Raw genomic sequence first — 20,884 nt, forward strand, 5'->3', positions numbered from 1 at the left:
TCGTCTATATTTGGATCGACAATGTTTATGTCTGCTACTAAAAAGTAAAATAACAAAAATACCGAACTCCAAATTTCAAAAACGGAAAGTCCCAAAATCAAAAGCTTGAATACATCAAACGAATGGAAAACAACTGTCATATTCCTGACTTGGTACAGGCATTTCCTTATGAAGAGAATGGTGTATTAAACCTGGTTTTATAGCTAGCAAAACCTCTCACTTGCGTGACAGTCGCAGACAATTCCATTATTTTGACAACAATGTATGAACAAAACAAACAGACTTAAAAGGTAAAAATGTCCAAAAAAAAAGGGGTACAGCAGTCAACATTGTGTTATATTCTTAATCACTATAAAAACAAGCCACAATGTCAACAAAGAACAACAAAATGGTATAAAGACTCTCTATAGACAATGCACATAAGCAAAAATGGTGACAAGAATACAAAAATGACCAGAGCATAATAACACAATAGCGGGATGTATAGATACAGAGCCACGCTTAAAGGGTATTACCAAAAATAGACTACACAGTAAAGGTTAACAATATACGAAGACAAATAAAAAAACACTAAAACACGAAATTAAAATGATAAACCACGTCATTACATATAATCTTTACTTCAAGACCATTGTGTATTATTTGTGAAGTTGATACGGAATTTTTATAACTTTTAGGATTTTTTTTTTATTCGAGTGTCACTGATGAGTCTTTTGCAGACGAAACGCGCGTCTGGCGAAAATACAAAATTTCAATCCTGGTATCTATGATGAGTTTTTTTATCAACAAGCTCTTGGTATCTTCAGATGAACTTTTTTTTAGAAAAAGGACGAGACGTTCTTTGACATAATATAGTACCCCTGGTGCATCATCCTACCGCTCAGACACTGGTGACGTCTTATAAAGTCTGTGTAGCATCAGCAAGCTCTTGAATACCGAATGAGATAGTAAATGTACATCCCATATGCCGGTTAAGTTGTATATTGCTGTTAAGGTGGGAGAAATTGATAATTTCAAAATTAAAATCGTCTCGTTTGTCAAAAACATCCCTCGGTTGTCGTTACCTTTTGACAATTTCCATTTTCCTACCATTCTTCAAAAAACATTGATTCGATGAGATAATTACTGTGATAGTGAATAACCAATGGATAGGTTCCTTAACTTTTCTTCTTTTTAAAATTTGATATAACATCCTCAGTAACTCGACGACTTGTTTATCATGTGCTTTGTGTTTAAAATGATGTAATATGGAACGGAAAGAGAAATATAAGACCTATGAGGAATATGGCAGCTGTATAGTCGGCGAGAAATCAAAAAAGCTTTATTTAAAAATGCAAGATGAATTGCCTTTTGACATTCTCGTAAGTACCTGAGACCCTCCCCTGGATTTTGGAGTTCGTGTCGTTTTTTAGTGCCAAGTCTTTAGTTTTTCTATGTTGCTTGTCTTTTGATCGTTTTTTTTCGTTTTTTACCATGGCGTTTTCTGTTTGTGTTTGACTTTATCCCTTATGTATCTTCCGTCTCTGTATTATAAATCATGTCAGTACCGATGCACTTCAAGACAATATTTTATTACTCATTTTTTATTTCATTTTCCATAACATTTTCCTATCACTGACCACTGCCATCCTGACACTTTACAGAAGCATCCTTCTGCAACTTGTTGACCGTGATCGACACATCTACCAAGATTATCTGGACATTCTACAACAAAAATATATAATAATGATATATTTGTTCATACAAAACTTAAACTATAACAGTAACAGTAACTACACAATTGCTATTAGAATAAGTATGAAGGAAATATTATCAGGTCTTTACAGACCACATGACACAAAAACAAATCATTGGATGCTACATACTGGAGTGAGACAATGTGTGTCGACAGGTATAGCGGTTCCTTTTTTGAATACAACACATGTCATGGAATGAGAAATTCACCTTCAGCTTCAAGAAAAAACAACTATGAACTCAGATTGGTAATTTACAATTGTGATTTATTACAATAAAACTATTCCCAAGGTAAATAAAAATGGATATGTGGTAGTTGTAACAATGAGACAACAAAGCACAAAAATAACGAAAAAAAACAATAAAAACACAAGTAATGCCGATAGTTATTTTGTTAAACAATGTCTGAATTACATACATATAATAATATTCAGTATAAAAATAATAACGAAACAAACAAAAAAGTATCTATAAAAGAGAACTACAAATCCACATGATATTTAAAAAAAATCTGTTCGACAAGAATATTATAGTTTACATGGTTTTGTTTCAATCAACGAAATACAGCCAAAAAAACATTCACAATGTTATATTTTGCGTTAGCGATATTTATCTATGACTAGTATAAATGTATGTACCTTAGGAAAACTGTAAATAGTTATACAGCAAATATCGAAGTGATTTTAAAATTATTTTACACCTTTGCAATCAGCAATTAATCAGCAAAACTTCCACACCCGATTGCAAATTGAGTATGACACATTGGTTTCAAAATATTTTCAAAAACATTCGCGTCAATAATCGTTTCTAAACTATTGGATATAAACATTAAAAGATATAAATAAAAGAATGTTTCATTATTTTACATGTTTATGGATAAAAATTGGAAGTTATATTACATTTGACCACTACAACTATTCGAAAATATTTTGGTATTTTTATTTTAAAATGTTATATAAGGAGAACGCTAAAAACCAGTTCAATAACACAGTCGAATCGGGAGGACACCCTATTTCTAAAGACTATTTGGCATTATTTGTCAACTTAGAAATTTCTGAAGTTTTAAAATTCAGATAAAATCATGCCAAAACAAAGACATCTTATATCGGAGAAATGATAATGTCCAGAGTATACATCTAAAGATGCAGTGGCATCGATCCACTGGTAGCCATTTGAAAATAAGGATACGTTATGCGCTTTTCGAAAATTGATTTTATGTCAAAAAATATCCTTCTCAATTTGAATATTGTATATTAAATGCCTTTAACAGTAAGTCATACGTACCTATAAAAACACAAGTTATTTCAATTAAAACATTTGTTTTAGCATTAAATATGAAAATATGAAATATACTAACATTTGTAAAGAACTCCGAAAAGAAAAACGAGAAAGAAAAAAACATACGTGTTTTTACTATTGATGTTTTCCATCCTTGCAGATTACCGGAAGAGTAGACGACGCATTTCTTCGTCCAACATCCTTGTTTCCACTCTTGGTTAGGAAAGTAACATACCCCTTTTACGCTGCAGCCTGGACAACCTTTAACTTGAAGAAAAATCATAGTAAATGAAGTTGATTGCGACACTGTCTTTTCAGAATGAAAAGCAATAACTAATCATGATCTCCCCTCTTCTATTGTAAATCTTCCTAAGACAAATTTCAGAATATTTTTGTAAAATTATTTTACGTATTGACCTGCCATTATATGTATCATTTTTAAATTTTAAGAGCACAAGACACTTCACCAATTTTATTAAGAAATTTGGGCATCAGAACCGTTTTAAACACTAGAAAAGACTTGCACTTTACTAATGAAAAAACTATATATATGTTATGTATATAATACAATATATTTACTTATTCCGGGAATCTGAGACTGAACAATCACGATAACTGCTAGTATAATCAAGCCATATGATAATGTTTTCATCTGCAACATAATAAACATATTTTTCTTCATACATTGATATTTCAAATATCTTTAAAGCTTTCAAAATCAATAGTTTTTGATACACTGGAATATGCTTGTTTCAACGTGAAGGTTCAAATGTCTATTTCAGATAAAGGTCGACATTTACAACTAAAAAAACTTTGCATGCACTTCAGTAAACATAATTAACCTCATTTCACGTTATTTTTAAGTCATAATTATCGAGCAACCTGAAGTAACTTTGAAACAAAACCCAAATACCGTTCACATGCCAAAAAAAAAAAGAAACTTCCAGTGACCTTGTAGCTACATGTTTGCGCAAGAAACGATACACATAAATAAAAATCATACAGTCTGTCTTTACTACAAACGTCAATTAAGAATTAAATAAAAAAAAAAATTAAAAAGTAATAAAATGAAAGAAAGATTAAAAAAAAATAGATGGTGTACCTTTACCTTGATGACCTGACGTTAATGTACCAATGAAAATGAGATACTCTGAATCGTGTCTGGTTTTATACATGTATTTCTCGTAATTAACAGATGTGACGGTAAAGTGACCTTTCAGATGTCAATTTTTCAATTTGCAACGTTTGCGAATGACCACAAGGATATATTTATATGTATTAATTAGTAATACCGTTACCATCCAATCCATCATTAAGGGTAAAGACGATTATACATTTATATGTGTGTTTCCCATGAAATTTTATTGTTAAAAGAATAACAAAATAATTTTGTTAATTATTCAAACTAATAAAGCAAGTCTTTTTTTATTTTAATACTTTGAATTGTTATCATTTATATGTTGTTACTTTGTTAATCAAAATGATAATCTGCGGAAAAGTTATGTCAACGATTTTAGGCTTGAATAATAATCAGAGGTAGATAAATTTGTCGACTATCATTATTTTGAAGGAAGTTGAACATTGTCTGCAAATATAAATTGCAGGAATTCTTATCATTTTTATTTTCATGTTGTTGTTAGGAATATACATGTTATAATGGTCATGCCGTTGGATGTTAAGCAGCCATTAATAAAACATATGCACACGGCAAAATTAGTATCTACATATGATATATCAACTAGTGGGGGTTTTCAAATAAATATGCTGCAAATACATCTGACTAATATACCCTACAGTCACACAAAGCAAAACATGATTCATGGAAATCGGTTATGTTCATCATCATTTACATTAGGATAAATATAGAATCATAGAAATGACGATAAAACAAAACGATGCTTAGTTGTAAATGCCCATTTTATTGTAGATTTCTTCCTTTATTGTTATTACTGGGTCCTTCCTATTATTTTAATAAGTGGACATTTTTTTTTCGATGTGCTTGTGACTTCAGTGACGTCTCAGATTTTAATTAATGTACTTTCTACTTCATTTTAATAGAAATAGGGGGACAGGCAATTTACTATATCTAATTCCGAATAAAGAGATTTATCATGGAAATATATCGTGTCTCAAGCACTGATTTGACTCTTTTGTATGAAATCTTTTAGTTTAAACATATTTATTTGTCATCATTACAAACATATCATCATACAAAAATAAACTATTATGATAATAATAGGATTCAGAAATAAGCTGTACATAGCTTATATTAATCCGTTTCCTTGAAATACCAACTCCAATTAACGATTTCATAAAAAAAATAGCATGCAATGTTACAATGATATGAAACAAGAATAAGTAAGTAATTACATAACAAAGAAAGGAGGGTGGGGGGGGGGGGGGGGGGATTATATATTTTGAAAATAATGAAAATTAAAAAAAAAATACAACAAAGGAAAAAAAACAAAAAAAATACACTTAAATACTACACAAATGTCAAGATGAGATGCAACTTTCAAAATAGTGAATAACATTTTAACTTGTAAATCTCTTGCACTTTAGTAAGAATTTTTGTACTTTTTTTCAAAAACATCCTTGTTCTGGTCTAAATTAGGGCTTGTTAGCCAAATAGAAGTAGGTTTGTGTTCAGAATGACTGGATATTTAATTGAGAAAATAATTTCATTACGCAATGCGTCAAATTTTTATAATTCAATAGAAAATGAGCTAAAGACTCGATAGTCATATTAACTATATACCAAAAGGTATAGGGAATGTGGGGAAAGCATCAAGGATACAGGAGTCGGTTTCACAAAAAAACTTACGACTGAGATTGATCGTAAGTCATTAACAATTCAGTATACTTACGATCGATCTTAGTCGTAAGTATTTTTGTGAAACCGACTCCAGTTACCCAACGACATTTTGGTCGTATTTTGGTTCTGACATGAAAAAGGATAAATTATTTTTAAAACAAATCCCCGTATAATGTAGAAATTCATTTTGGAATTCTGAAGTATCTTTCCAGACCTCGGTTCTTCATTCATGTATCATAATGGTTCTACATTTCGGTTTTTTGTCGGTTCTCCAAGCTGTTCAACATTTGATTTCCATTTGGCCTCGAGCATCCCTTCAAAGCGACATTCATTGTTCGAAATGATGTATCAATATTTGTACAGTTTACTGTTATTTTAACCAGTGCCAAGGGAACTGCGTTCATACGGGTTACGGTTGACTAGTACACGTGGCTTTCACAAGCCCGGTAGCTCAGAACTTTGGAATTGGAACTGAAAAGCAAACAACGCGTACAAGGAATTTTGCTTTAAAACTAGATTTCGTCTGAACAAATGTTCATTCAAGGAACTACTATTCATCCTTAACCTGGCATGCAATATTTGACCCATTTTTGTACCAGTGTCGTAAAAATCTGGACAGTTGATATTTTAGTTTTTTTTTATACGACTTTTAAAAATACTTAAAGACTTAGAATTTCTTTTTTGTTCTGGTAACTTATTTCACAATAATTTAAATCAATTTCGGAAGTATAGCCGTCAATATTATAGTGTAAGAAGGCGAGTTTTATATATTCGAGCTAACTTTAATTGACCTCGAACATTGTTTGATGCGGTATTATCTAGTACATTCAGTTTCTTTTCCAACGCTTTATCATAACTATTATTATTGGCTTTCCAAACTTTTGGTATCGAGCGTTCTCGATGAAGGTTAATCCAGAAAACACGTGTTGTGAAAGGATATCAATGATTAACCCCGTCAAGTATTCATGTGCCCGATCTATTGGACCTCGTCAGGTATTCATGTGTCCGATCTATGTTTTGGACCTCGTCAGATATTCATGTGCCTGTCACAAGGCATGAACCTTGTCAGTGGTTATATTTAGCTATAATATCTATATGCTTTTGATTTCTTTCATGACTTTAATGTCCAGTACATCTTTCATAGTCCCTATTAAATGTACAGAGTGGCTATTTGTCCGGCTAGCATTAATGAGGGTCTGGATGGGGGTCCTTCATTTCTGTATTCTTTCACTTTTTAGGTCATTTTCTCTATTCTGTATTTTTTTTTTGCCATTATTCTCTATTATTTAGATCTTAGCACCCCATTATTCTCTATTACTTATTATTTTGCCCTACATTTCTCTATTCTGTATTTTTTTTTTGCCCTTTATTTTGCACATTTTGCCTATTATTCTCTATTATGTAAACCCCATCCACACCCTCGTTAATGTATTCACCATGTATCTAGACATGAAACGGTATTACGCTCGACATATTGTAGGGAAATTTGCTTTTTTTTAAAACTAGTATAGTACTAAGCTTTAGAAGTCTTTCGTTTGTTTTTTTTGTTTTTTTGTTTTTGTTTTTTTTTTTTTGTGGTTTAGTTGATTTTGCATTCCCGTACATCCCACACTTCCTCCATTGCATACTTTTAATGGGTTTAAATATTAAAATTATTGTAAACCGATAAAAAAATGTAGTTATTTTATTATAAAAGAGAGGCGGAAGATACCAAGGGGATATTCAAAACTCAAAGATCGAAAAGAAACTGGCAACGCCATGACAAAAACCAGAAGACGATGAATAGACAAACAAGTCCACAAAAACTCTACATAGGAAACTAAAGACTCTAGCAGCACGATTCCCACCAAAAACTCTACTTAGGAAACTAAAAACTCTAGCAGCACGATTCCCACCAAAAACTCTTCATAGGAAACTAAAGACTCTAGCAGCACGATTCCCACCAAAAACTCTACATAGGAAACTAAAGACTCTAGCAGCACGATTCCCACGACAAACTCTACATAGGAAACTAAAGACTCTAGCAGCACGATTCCCACCAAAAACTCTACATAGGAAACTATCACTCTAGCAGCACGATTCCCACCAAAAACTCTACATAGGAAATTAAATACTCTAGCAGCACGATTCCCACCAAAAACTCTACTTAGGAAACTAAAAACTCTAGCAGCACGATTCCCACCAAAAACTCTACATAGGAAACTAAAGACACTAACAGCACGATTCCCACGACAAACTCTACATAGGAAACTAAAGACTCTAGCAGCACGATTCCCACCAAAAACTCTACATAGGAAACTAAAGACTCTAGCAGCACGATTCCCACGACAAACTCTACATAGGAAACTAAAGACTCTAGCAGCACGATTCCCACCAAAAATCTACATAGGAAACTATCACTCTAGCAGCACGATTCCCACCAAAAACTCTACATAGGACATTAAAGACTCTAGCAGCACGATTCCCACCAAAAACTCTACTTAGGAAACTAAAAACTCTAGCAGCACGATTCCCACCAAAAACTCTACATAGGAAACTAAAGACTCTAGCAGCACGATTCCCACGACAAACTCTACATAGGAAACTAAAGACTCTAGCAGCACGATTCCCACCAAAAACTCTACATAGGAAACTATCACTCTAGCAGCACGATTCCCACTAAAAACTCTACATAGGAAACTAAAAACTCTAGCAGCACGATTCCCACGACAAACTCTACATAGGAAACTAAAGACTCTAGCAGCACGATTCCCACCAAAAACTGTACATAGGAAACTATATCTAGCAGCACGATTCCCACCAAAAACTCTACATAGGAAATTAAGACTCTAGCAGCACGATTCCCACCAAAAACTCTACTTAGGAAACTAAAAACTCTAGCAGCACGATTCCCACCAAAAACTCTACATAGGCAACTAAAGACTCTAGCAGCACGATTCCCACGACAAACTCTACATAGGAAACTATCACTCTAGCAGCACGATTCCCACCAAAAACTCTACATAGGAAATTAAATACTCTAGCAGCACGATTCCCACCAAAAACTCTACTTAGGAAACTAAAAACTCTAGCAGCACGATTCCCACCAAAAACTCTACATAGGAAACTAAAGACACTAACAGCACGATTCCCACGACAAACTCTACATAGGAAACTAAAGACTCTAGCAGCACGATTCCCACCAAAAACTCTACATAGGAAACTAAAGACTCTAGCAGCACGATTCCCACGACAAACTCTACATAGGAAACTAAAGACTCTAGCAGCACGATTCCCACCAAAAATCTACATAGGAAACTATCACTCTAGCAGCACGATTCCCACCAAAAACTCTACATAGGACATTAAAGACTCTAGCAGCACGATTCCCACCAAAAACTCTACTTAGGAAACTAAAAACTCTAGCAGCACGATTCCCACCAAAAACTCTACATAGGAAACTAAAGACTCTAGCAGCACGATTCCCACGACAAACTCTACATAGGAAACTAAAGACTCTAGCAGCACGATTCCCACCAAAAACTCTACATAGGAAACTATCACTCTAGCAGCACGATTCCCACTAAAAACTCTACATAGGAAACTAAAAACTCTAGCAGCACGATTCCCACGACAAACTCTACATAGGAAACTAAAGACTCTAGCAGCACGATTCCCACCAAAAACTGTACATAGGAAACTATATCTAGCAGCACGATTCCCACCAAAAACTCTACATAGGAAATTAAGACTCTAGCAGCACGATTCCCACCAAAAACTCTACTTAGGAAACTAAAAACTCTAGCAGCACGATTCCCACCAAAAACTCTACATAGGCAACTAAAGACTCTAGCAGCACGATTCCCACGACAAACTCTACATAGGAAACTAAAGACTCTAGCAGCACGATTCCCACCAAAAACTCTACATAGGAAACTTTCACTCTAGCAGCACGATTCCCACCAAAAACTCTACATAGGAAACTAAAGACTCTAGCAGCACGATTCCCACGACAAACTCTACATAGGAAACTAAAGACTCTAGCAGCACGATTCCCACCAAAAACTCTACATAGGAAACTAAAGACTCTAGCAGCACGATTCCCACGACAAACTCTTCATAGGAAACTAAAGACTCTAGCAGCACGATTCCCACCAAAAACTCTACATAGGAAACTATCACTCTAGCAGCACGATTCCCACCAAAAACTCTACTTAGGAAACTAAAGACTCTAGCAGCACGATCCCCACCAAAAACTCTACTCATGAAACTAAAAACTCTAGCAGCCCGATTCCCACCAAAAACTCTACATAGGAAACTAAAGACTCTAGCAGCACGATTCCCACGACAAACTCTACATAGGAAACTAAAGACTCTAGCAGCACGATTCCCACGACAAACTCTACATAGGAAACTAAAGACTCTAGCAGTACGATTCCCACGACAAACTCTACATAGGAAACTAAAGACTCTAGCAGCACGATTCCCACCAAAAACTCTACATAGGAAACTATCACTCTAGCAACACGATTCCCACCAAAAACTCTACATAGAAAACTAAAGACTCTAGCAGCACGATTCCCACCAAAAACTCTACATAGGAAACTAAAGACTCTAGCAGCACGATTACCACCAAAAACTGTTATACATTATATTATGTAATATGATATATAAGTAACATATATTTTTCGTCAAATCTCTTGTAAAACAAATTTTATCATCTATTTAAGTCAAAGATGTAATGATATGATATGGGACTATGATTCAACTTACAAATGTAACAATATAGTCTTATAAATACAATCTGATGTTCACTACTACATGGAACCCCCGAAATAGTTCTCTCAATGTTCATAATCATTATAGGTAAACCTTTTCCGTGTGACATAAACAGGCTGCAGAATGCCAGAGGTGAATTCTGAGTGAATGACTAATCTACATAAAAACAATCTGTTACAATAACATTACTTAAATATAAGCTTATAGGCATAAAAGTTTGGTTCCAACACAGTTTAAACAATTCTACAATCCTCATTGTTTAAAAAAAAATTTGAAAATTTTCAATAGGTCAGACTTACAGAGTTAAAGTTATCACTAAATTTTATCAATTTGTGTCTTTTAAAATTACCTTTTGTCTTCTTTAAAAATATAATTGAAAATGGAAACGGGGAATGTGTCAAAGAGACAACAAACCGACCAAAGAGCAAAAAACAGACCAAGGCGACCAATGGGTCTTCTAGATGATTCTGGTATACTCTTTAAGAAAGGGAACTGATTCACATATTTTACTATAATCGGTAAGATTTTGAAAATCTTTTACATCAACAGACGTCCATAGTCGTCGTCTATCGTCATAACTATTACAACAATATTTTTCTTTGAAACCACATCACAATGTGTAATCTGCAACAAACTTGCATGGCCAAAATCAAAATAAGGGCATATATTTTTTAAATTATGTCGCTTATCCCTCCTCCCCCAATTAAAAATATATGGCATCTTGGCAAGAAAACATTATATGGATCAAATCATGTTTGGGCTATTAACTAAAATTTCAAAATTTCATTGCATATTAAAAGACAAAGAAGAAACATCACGTCAGATCAGTCAACACGTCATGATCTACAGATTACATTAAGCTACAGGCATCAAGGGGTACAGTTAATTCCAAACAAGTACTCAAAACGTTAGGGAATAAAACATTATGCGACTACCCGAAACAAATTCGACTTCCATAAGCTAACTATTATGATTTAAACTGTAATTGGGGTTTTTTTTGTGTACCTGAAAATAGGTTTTTAGGAAATTATTGAATCGTAAACCAAAAATAGAAGGACTTCGTCTGTGTAAGAACTGTTGTGGAACATCCACTTTCAATGAAGTTGCATTGAAAAAGAAAGAAAAAAGTTGTATCATGGCTATTTTCATAAATATAAATTATATTAATAAATAATGAATGTTAAAGTTGTTACCCTGAGTTAATCTACTTTTGTTACACGAACCAAGAACTAATAACTCTCAATCAGAAATGCCTTAATAAAAGGTTAATTTTCACCTTATTGGTCAATCATTTCATTTAAATAAATGATAATAATATATTAATATACCGGACTTCTGACACGACCTTATAACTTCATATATTCATTTACCATTTTACAAATTTTCACTACATTATATATATTAATAATTGACCAATATGTGTTTAAAAGTAGGCGTCTATCGTATTATAGTGGTCATTTCACACTAACATTTACCTTTTAAAATATGAACCTCATAGCCTCTCTCTTAAAAAAATGTTATACATAATGGAATTATGTCGTACATATTTGCATAGGTGCTTCAAACTTTTAGCAGTTCGGTAAAAACTACAAAAAAGCCTTCCCAAATTTCTACTCAAAGGACTAACTGTTAAGTTATTCGTGATATTTAGACAATATACGTAAAGTGTCTTGAAATATGAAATTTATTTGTATGAGGCTAAGAAACGGGGGGAAATGCGAGGTTTACCGAGCATTTCCCCCTGTTTCGTGCCGAATACAAATAAATTTCATATTTCAAGACACTATACGTATATTGTTTTTATACTGAAATCGATAAAAAACATAAAAAAAAAATAAAATACGTAACAAATTTATTGTTAAAAAAAAGTGTTAGGAATTTCCCTCTTAGGGTACCATTGTTGGGTATTTCCCTATGAGCGTAGTAACTCATAAAGTCCAGGCGATAAGACATTGAAATTTTTAGGAATTAGAAAGAAATAAACTAATTTAATAATATTTTATAAACATGGTATGTAAATTACGAATTTCAAGACATAACAAATTTAAATTTACAAAAGTTTGACAATTGTTACTACACGTTGTCATGGTTGTGACGTGACATTGTTGATGAAATACAGTAGTTCCGGTAAGTAGGCGTGGCTAATAGGTTAGTTGAGGTCATTGACGTATAAAGCTAACGTTTATACGTATAGCTTTATCTGTATAGTAAAATAGCTGATTGCAGTATAAACCGAGTTTACACATCCACTAACAACGTTGAATTAACATTTATGTCTTATACTTCCAATAAAATCATTTTTTTAATGCACTTAAGTTTATGTCCAGATCAAGTTACCGAACTATTTTGTCTGTGTAGAAATTCATAATGAAAGTTCAAAACACATTTGTTGAGTTTGGAGGATTGATATATCAGAAGACGGTCCGTATTCCAATAATACTAATTGTGCACAACTACTTGCTGATTTATTTTTGTACTCGTATAAGGCAGAATTTACACTGAACCTTCTCAAACAAAAAAAAAGAAAGCATCTTGCAGATTTCTTCAATTTCAACTTCGGATATATTGAGGATGTCCTGCTACTCAATAACCCCCATTTCAATAAGTGTCTACATCTTACATATTCGAGTGATCTTGATATTAATAAAATAAAGAACGGAAACGGGGAATGTGTCAAAGAGACAACAACCCGACCAAAGAGCAAAAAACAGCCCAAGGCCACCAATGGGTATTAAGAATACTACCGAAAGTTGGAGGTCTGCTTCATATCATGGTCTTGTCCTCGATATTGACACAAATGGACGACTTCAAATATCTAGTATCTATGACATACGTAATGATTTCAATTTTCCAATTGTCAACTTCCAATTTCTAATCAGCAACATACCATTGCTTCGTCGTATGGTGGTTACATTACAAATTGATTCGTTGCGCTCGTGCATGTTCACACTATGCGGACTTCGTCAGCAGGTATGTGATCCCTGAACTAAACCAGCCCCAATCAAGTTTGTAGAACGACTGAAATCGATCAAATAAATTTGAATTGCGAATTAATTAACCGATACTACGTGTCGTTGTTTCAACTCACTAGCGACATGTTTTCATGGTCTATGATCTTTAAATACTAGTACAGTCGTCTGGTCTGTAATTTTCCCATTTGTGTCCATTTCCCAATTATTTGATCATGAATAACCAAATTCAAACATGTGGTTAAAGTAAATTTGATTAAAGATCATTTATAGATCGTAGCTATGAATTATACCCAGCTCGAAAAAAAAACCAAAAAAAAACATTTCAAAAGCCTATCTGTCGGTAAAAACAGGTTGAATTTTGTTAAAGTAAGGTAGATGTGTGCACATTTCACCCCAAAATGGCGGCAAAAGGACATAACTCTAATTCAGAATCACTTGGTGTATTGATGAAGGCCCTTTCTTGTATTGGAAATGTCCACGTGTATCTTTTTAAAATGTTAGGAAATGTTCCATTTTCAATCTGAAAAGCATGCACCTACTGATTTAAACTGTTTATTCCAAGCTCATAAATTATTCATAAAGCCATTTTGTTATAGACAATTGAAAATTCCTATGACTATAAGGTTAGATAATTTCTCAGAAATAAGGCTTTAGAATAGATAATATTTCTAAAATAAACTCAAAAGCGTTTTGTAAAGAAGTCAACTACTGACTTGCATATCAATACCATATGGAGTCAGTGATAAAGTGCTTTGTCGTGTTTGAGCCTTTTGTAGCTAACTATATATATACGGTATAAGTTTTTTCTCACTGTTGAGGGCTGTACGGTGAACTATCTGCTTAAATCTATGTCATTTAGTTTCTAATTGATAATTTTCTCATTGGCAATATCATACCACATCTCCTTTTTTATCTTTTTATTTCTCCAATATAAGTGCTAAAAACTTGACGAAAATAACAAACATTAAGCACGACACTAAAACAGGTTTCCCTTATGCATGTACATCAACATGGAAACTACTTTACGAAAGCTGTGTATATTTCTTGTATTGTAACATTACAATAAAAGAGAATATGGTACATTTTTTACATGAAGAACAGCAAACACATCTTCCAGCAGTTAAATTGCTGTTTTAAAAATAATCATCTAATTTTAAAAATTTTAAAAGAAGTACTATTACTTATAATTGATTCATCTTTCATGCAGCCGAACATGAAAAATTGACAAGAAACTATCTGCACGATTGATTTGTTCAAACATAGGCTTGATTGTGTGTTGTATTTATATGTGATGTTATCACAACCAAGAGCACAATTTTACCGTTGACATCTTAGCTCCTGTGATGAGTGGTTATAACAACTAACAATACATCGCAGTCATTGATTAGTTAAAAATTACATGATTATCCAATACAAATGTAATTATCCTGATTTACAGTAATTTCTCGCAATTTGATTGGCTGATATTGTCCTAATAAATTTCAGTGCAATTTTTTATTAAGTCAATCCGAATTATCTCCCTTATACAATTGACTTAATAAAAAAAAATAAGTCCTAATATTTTTCTTTTCTCACAGTTTTAGATTAAATATGTAAATACATTTGGTTGATATTGTCCGAATAATTAATATTTTAAATACTATTTTAATACTATTAAAAAAAAACAGTAAATGGTGTGATAACAAAATCAGGATCATGAATTCGTTACACAGTGTGTAATTGTCCTAATACGAAATTTAACGGGTCAATAAAATTCATATCGGGTTTGGCTTCGCCTCACCCGATATAATAAAATGCATAACGTGGAGATTACTTATAATAATCTAGGTACATAAAATCTTGGAAAACGATGTATTTTACTTGATATGTTTATGTCTCTTGGGTGAACATTGCTGACTATAGTAAATATTAAATCCGTGAAAATGGTATGATTAAACAGTTATAATTATCACTGTAAATACAATATTAAAGTATTGTATTATATTGCAGTCAGAAGATATCAATGGCACAAGAATGTCGCAGAAAACAACATCAAGACCTAGAGAGAAAAAAAACACGAAAAGACTTACAACAGTTCCTAAAACACTATACAAAAATTTTTAGATTAAGCAAAATTAAGAATCATAAAATACAACACAATATCAAATAAGATCAAACGCAACACGTTTTTTTTTTAAAACTGTTAGCATTGTAAGTATCCGTTCTGATTTGTGCATAGCGCTGATTGACTGTTCTTTTTGGGTTCCTTTGCCTTGATTTAACATGATAATTAAAACACAGCATGCATCGCACATTAGAGAACTGGATAATTAAAGATGATTGAACGGGTACTACCGACATGGAATTTAGAGTGAATACATTACACTCTCTTACTCGGAATATAGGAATTATTCTATGAAAATTTATTTGAAAATTGGAAAATCACCTTATCACATTTAGACCTATTATACTCTAGAAAACCAGTTAGCTGTAACGAGTTGGCCTATCATTGTAACAAAATCTATCTGTAACCAACAAAAACATGGTCGGGTTGTTGTCTCTTTGACACATTCCCCATTTCCACTCTCAATGTTATTCTTCCTCGTCATAAAATAATTTCTTTTCACTACATGCATAGCCTTAGCTTGGAAACCTACATGTACATGAACCCAAAAATATCTATTGGTGTGTCTATCTTTTTTGTATAATGTCTATACTTTCACAACTACAATGCACATGCATTGATCTGACAAACAAAACACTATTACAATTACTTGATCATTAAGTAGTCTCCTACGGTGCTATTTTTAGCTTGATATGTCTGATGAGTTTTTATAACCATGTGGTCGCTGCCATTGCCTGTGACCGCTTTGTCCCTTAGGGTATGATCATTTGTCTAGTACTAGTATTCAGTTCTCCTCTGCTGATATAGAAAAAAACATCATTGAAACAATCACTTTTCTTTTAATTGGATATAAGAAGATGTGGTATGAGTGCCAATGAGACAACCCTCCATCCAAATCAAAATTTATAAAAGTAAACCATTATAGGTCAAAGTACGGTCTTCAACACGGAGCCTTGGCTCACACCGAACAGCAAGCTATAAAGGGCCCCAAAAATTACTAGTGTAGAACCATTCAAACGGGAAAACCAACGGTGTAATCTATATAAAAAACGAGAAACGAGAACCACTTATGAACCACATCAACAAACGACAACTACTGAACATCAGATTCTTGACTTAGGACAGGTGCAAACAGTTGCAGCGGGATTAAACGTTTTAATGGTACCAAACATTCACCCTTATCTGAAACAATAGTGTAACATCACAACATAGAAAAACATTGACTGTTAATAAGATGTTTAAAAAATCAATTAAACACCCAAGTTTTTTTTCTACCGAAACAAATATGGGGTTAGACAGATAAATTTGTACAACTTTTTGGAATTTTTGGTTTTCACGCTGTTCAATTTCATAATTGTTTAAGCCTTCCAACTGTTTTTGAGCACCACTGGTGAGTGTTAAGTAGTCGTAACGTGCATTTTACGTATTAATTCAAAATCCTAGTTTGCATCCCCACCCCTTAAGTTGGCATATGTTTGCTTAAATAAACATTGATTGCACTCAATAACGCACTTCGAGGCCACAACAATATTTAATAACAGCTCAGAATGCATATTTCTTTTGTTTTGATCCTTATTTTTCAATGATTCTTTTTTTCAATTTACTTGACATCTTTCGTGGATTTGAAGTTTTGCTTCAGATCTATAAGTTCTTGTGCTTCATTATTTTTCCTTTTCTGTTCAAATCAAAGTTAAACCTGTCAGTTTAATTGTTTTTGAAATTCCTTTATGGAACAGCCGTCACCAAGAACCAAACACCGGGAATATCAAAGATGTGTTATACACGATAACTCTTTAATCAAAAGGGATCTAAAATGATAGCCACGTCAATCTTAGATTAATATTGCCTGAAATTGAAACCTACGTTTTTGTAAAGTAGAAAAAATAAGCTGTAAATTAATCCAAATTTATGTAATATACACGTTATAAGAAAGTTTGTTATTTTTTAGGTTGTATTCAAAGTAATCTGCTTCATTATCGCTGTATGATTTCGTTTCTCTAACAAGAAAAACATACTTAGTTCAATAAAATTGAGAATGGAAATGGAGAACGTGTCAAAGAGACAACAACCCGATCAAAGAGCAGAAAACAGCCCAAACCTATATAATTAATGCACAGCGAATACATTTTTTTAGGGTACTGAAGGGTGTTAAAATATCCATATCTACGGATATGAACGTAGATAACGAATTTATCCCCGGTCTTAGTCCAAATCTTGCGATTTTTAGAGAAATTCAACCACAAAATGTAACGTGAAAGCAACGTTTTTTTCATTTTTTAAAAATCTTTTATTGAAATTTGGGAATTTGACATATTTTTAACGGGGTGTAGGGTACTACCTTTGGTAGAACCCTACAGGTAGTCAAATATAAGACGTTTTTAATCCAGAGACAGAGAAACGGGAATGGGGCGAATTTGGCGCTCAATGTTGTGAGAGTTACATCATAGACGGTGTGACGTCAACGTGGGTCATTTGCATAGCTAGGTCAGTAGTCCCATTCATTGACAATGTGGCAGCCAAGTGATGCATTTACTAAAATGAGTGCAAATGATCGACATAATAAGATAAAATCGTCAGTTGATTAAATATTTAATTACAGACATCATGGATAATCTACAGAATTTGATATTTCACAAGGAACAACCATGGAACTAAGGAAAACGCGCGTGATGTTCCCCGTTGTAATGGGTAGCAACGTCCGGGTATATGGGTTAGCAACACCCAGGGGCTATGGGTTTTGTAACGACGTGCGTTAACCAATCAAAATCCTAGAAATATACTAAGCCGGGGATAAAACTTCTTATCGACCTGTACTGCAAAGAATGACGCAGAGTGGGAATAAAGAAACTGATCTCTCTCTCTCTCTCTCTCTCTCTCTCTCTCTCTCTCTCTCTCTCTCTCTCTCTCTCTCTCTCTCTCTCTCTATCCCTCTCTATTGTGCTAATTTGTTTTTAACCCTTTGACTGCCAATATATTGGAAAACGCTTTACCTTGGACTGCCAAGAATCGGCCCGGCGTCGTACGTTTTCAAACAGCGCCATGGCAACCTTTACAACAATTGATAACGTCACGCTATTGTGCATGGTACCTGCATAGGATTGCTCGTTTTGATGACACCACACAGCTGTCTGCTTTGTTGATTTATCGCTCTCAAATTTATATATTTAGGCTGTAGGTTGAAAAAATAATATAAAAAATTTACTTTACTAAAAGGTGAAATATATGGGTCAAGTGAAATACCTTTCTAATGAGTCATAAAAACAGAGTAGGTGTGTTCGAATAACAAATTTTTACTAAAAGTACTTGACGACAAACTTTTCTGTTGAGTCTTAAAAATGCATAACTTCAAAAAAAATCAGTTTTTGTGTGTGTTATCTACGGTAATCATTCTTCAACCTCTGAATATTTTTAGTCTGCCGTTTCACGAAATACTCAATTAGAATTTTTTTAAATATTTTTGAACTTTCGAAAATTCCCCTTGACAACCGATCAGACAATAATTTTTTTAAAGTTGAACAAATGCATAAAAGTACATTAAATGATGCTCAAAAGCTAGTTTGTCTTTTAAAATACAACTGGCATATAAGGATCGTATTGATACTATGTGGATAAATCTATCGGTTTTCAAGGGCTAAATTGACAGCGCGTCATCACTACAATGGCTTCCATTTTTACGATTATAAAAATTAGGTGGCGTAATGGGGAGATAATTTTGACGAAGTAGAATCCTGACTGAAAGGACATTAAAACAAAAATGTTTTTTCGTGGTGAATTTATAAATATTAAAACATATCTGCCGCCGAAATATAATGCGAATTGTGAAAGAAAGTACATTTTTAATTTGTGTAAATGTTTAAAATCTCTCGTAAATGTGTAACACATACTGAGGCACTTTGGACAATAAAAGACACCAGACAAATGTAATTATATAATACAATATTAACAATGTATTTCTGATTAACATTCGTGCCTCTGAAAGCAAGCTGCATGTAGTCCTCTGGTACAGTTCACACAAGAGGTTCTTGATCTTTTTCTTATATTTCGCTTTCTGTCGGAACAAACGACACAATCTCGTTCTTTTCGACCGTCAAGTTTTTTCACTCTTGCTTGCCGATTCACGTTACCATGTCTGTGTGTCAAATGAGCGGACACTAAACTTTCTATTACAGATTGGTTGAACTGAAGTCGGGACATAACCGGTAATGAGGTGTTATGACTGTATAGAATATACGCGTTTAACATAATGCGGTGAAATATGTGATATGTAATTTTTTCCCATACTTTACTGCATTTCCTGTGATCATTATATGCGCCAATCAATTGGTCGCTAAGGTCGACACCGCCCATAAATGTATTATACGCGCCTATGATCCTAGGTTTACCGTTTAGTGTATCAATAGTATCGTAGTAAGTAGACACCAATGTGACGGGTTTTTTCTGTTGTGGTCGCGGAAACGGCAAAGCATGATTTGTCTTTGTCTAGCGTAAACAGCATTCCCTGCCTGCGGACGTGCATTTTTTATCATCTGTGGCATAGGTCTATTAGTTCTCATTGTACCTGTGAGATACGTACGCTCTCTCAATAATTTGTTAGCTAAATTAAGTGAAGCAAAAAAACTTTCGGCTAAAACATGAAAGCCTTTCCCAAGAAGATGCGAATTCTTCATTAAATTTATTACTACATTTGTTCCTTGTAATGTTCCAGCAGGAGTGGGATCGAAACGTTTCCCGTGATATACATCCATCTGTAAAACATACCCGGTGACGGACTCGACCAACATCCAGAATTTAACGCCAAACCTTGAACGTTTACTTGGTATATACTGTAACATACTTGTCTTTCCTTTTGTACCAACAAGGGATTCATCTACAGAAAGTTCTCTGCGGGGATTTTAATACCGTAAAAATTTCCTGTTAACGAAATCAAGTAACGGTTTGAACCTTTGAGATGGTTTGTAAGCTGGATCATTACGCTTAGGGAGTTTTTTTGGTGTCCACCAGGTGCAAAAATTTTAAGGAACCAGGGTGTAGACTGAGATGGACTGTGCTTATTCTAATATTCTTCAAATGATACTTTCCTAATTAAGCCCATGTTATAAAAAACGGCAAGGAATCCCTTAAACTCAGGTATGGTCAGTTTACCCTCCTTCTGCCACTGCATTTTTCTCGAAAATCGACTGGTTTGGCGAATGGTTTCATTACAAAGATTCTTTGCATATCTAC

At 33.7% G+C, this 20,884-nt stretch overlaps 1 long non-coding RNA gene across 4 annotated transcripts in view; it reads right to left on the reverse strand.

Moving 5' to 3' along the window:
* Positions 1 to 1,551: 1,551 nt before the first annotated feature.
* The window catches only part of LOC127702373 (uncharacterized), a 51,449-nt gene continuing 32,116 nt past the window's right edge, over positions 1,552 to 20,884 (reverse strand). For 2 of the 4 annotated variants that reach the window (XR_007982389.1, XR_007982390.1), the window contains exons 2-4: positions 3,592 to 3,664; positions 3,139 to 3,279; positions 1,552 to 1,704 (exon numbers count right to left, since the gene is read on the reverse strand). This is a non-coding gene — a long non-coding RNA (uncharacterized LOC127702373). Of the gene's footprint in view, positions 1,705 to 3,138; positions 3,280 to 3,591; positions 3,665 to 4,114; positions 4,156 to 20,884 lie in introns of those variants that run through there. The other 2 variants (XR_007982387.1, XR_007982388.1) reach the window with 2 other exon arrangements.

Source organism: Mytilus californianus, unplaced genomic scaffold (assembly GCF_021869535.1).
Source record: "Mytilus californianus isolate M0D057914Y unplaced genomic scaffold, xbMytCali1.0.p SCAF_5, whole genome shotgun sequence".
In the NCBI taxonomy this organism is placed as follows: domain Eukaryota; kingdom Metazoa; phylum Mollusca; class Bivalvia; order Mytilida; family Mytilidae; genus Mytilus; species Mytilus californianus.